We start from the raw sequence: 1312 nt of genomic DNA, 5'->3' as shown, positions 1-1312 counted from the left end.
TGTTAAATGACACCAAACTCTGCTGGACATTGAGCATGTCCTGTGCTCCCTCCCGGAGGTGGGGAAGCAGTGCCAGGACAGGACCCCTGAGGCAGAGTTTCAAAGTCGCTCCCTTGCGTGTCGCTGCCCAGTGATGGCTTTGATCCCTAGGCTCACCGATGGGATGCTTTCATTCTTTGTTCCTGTATCCTCAGTGCCTGAAACATAGTAAGGACTCAGTTCATGGACTAGAACACAGAGAACTCAGCCTTTCACAGAATCCTTACCAACATGTCACGGGAGGTGTGGCACATCAGGAAAGATTCAGCGTTGAAGAATCCTGGTTCTGCCACTGGCTTCTTGTACCCTTCCTGAGCCTCAGTTTCCTCCTCTGTAAAATGAAACGACTGGACCACCAAGCCTCTGAAGGCCCTTTCAGCCTCAAGCTAGGATTCTACAATCTCCTGGCAGTACCTCAATAGAGCTGTGATCTCCTTGACGTGGACATTCTCTCCACTGAAGAGGATGCCAGCTCATCCGTGTCTTAATCATTCTGAGCATCTCTTGTCCTTGTCCTCACATAAATGCTTCATGGAAAATATGGCCAATACACTGCAGCCCTTCCTTAGGTTTGATAGCATTTCTTGGACACCGGTGCAGCGCTCAGGCGATTGATCTGTGAACCATCACTTGCCTTCTCCTTTCCCATCATTCATTTCCCAGATAACAAAAAGTGTACTTATTAAAAGGAGCATTAAAGAAAATCCCCGCATTGCTTCCCCCATTGCATGTCGTGCCATAAGCAGCGGCTTGCCTTCCCCACAGCAACTGGTCACAGCTCTGCTGAGAAGTTGCTAGAGAATAAGTCCTGAAACTAGTAACGTGTTTCAGGGTCATCAACTAGCCCTGAGTTCAATGTGGAAAAATTACAGCCCATACATTCACCAGCAGATGAGAGAGTGAGTGCCACCAGCCCTGGAGTCAGGAGGACCTGAGTTCAAATCTGGCCTCAGACACTTGACACTTGCTACCTGTGTGACCCTGAGCAAGTCACTTAACCCCATTGCCTGACCCCCCCACCAAAAAAAAGAAATTTAAAAGAGTTTAACAGTTTAACTCAATAACTATATATTATATGTCTACTATATGCAAACCTGACTTCAGACACTAGCTGTGTGACCCTGGGCAAGTCACTTAACCCCGTTTGCCTCAGTTTCCTCATCTGTAAAGTGAGCTGGAGAAGGAAATGTCAAACCACTCCAGTATCTCTGCCAAGAAAATCCCAAACAGAGTCACAAAGAGTCAGACATGACTGAAATTACTGAACAACAAA

General features: G+C 47.1%; 1 protein-coding gene across 1 annotated transcript in view; it reads left to right on the top strand.

The window, feature by feature from the left end:
* DNAH6 (dynein axonemal heavy chain 6) overlaps positions 1 to 1312 on the top strand; it is a 236355-nt gene that overhangs the window by 193373 nt on the left and 41670 nt on the right. The window lies entirely within an intron of this gene.

The sequence above is a fragment of the Vombatus ursinus genome, unplaced genomic scaffold (genome assembly GCF_900497805.2).
Source record: "Vombatus ursinus unplaced genomic scaffold, bare-nosed wombat genome assembly UNPS02015066.1, whole genome shotgun sequence".
In the NCBI taxonomy this organism is placed as follows: domain Eukaryota; kingdom Metazoa; phylum Chordata; class Mammalia; order Diprotodontia; family Vombatidae; genus Vombatus; species Vombatus ursinus.
The sequence above is the reverse complement of the archived record's forward strand: the minus strand, read 5'-3'. Positions and strand labels throughout refer to the sequence as shown.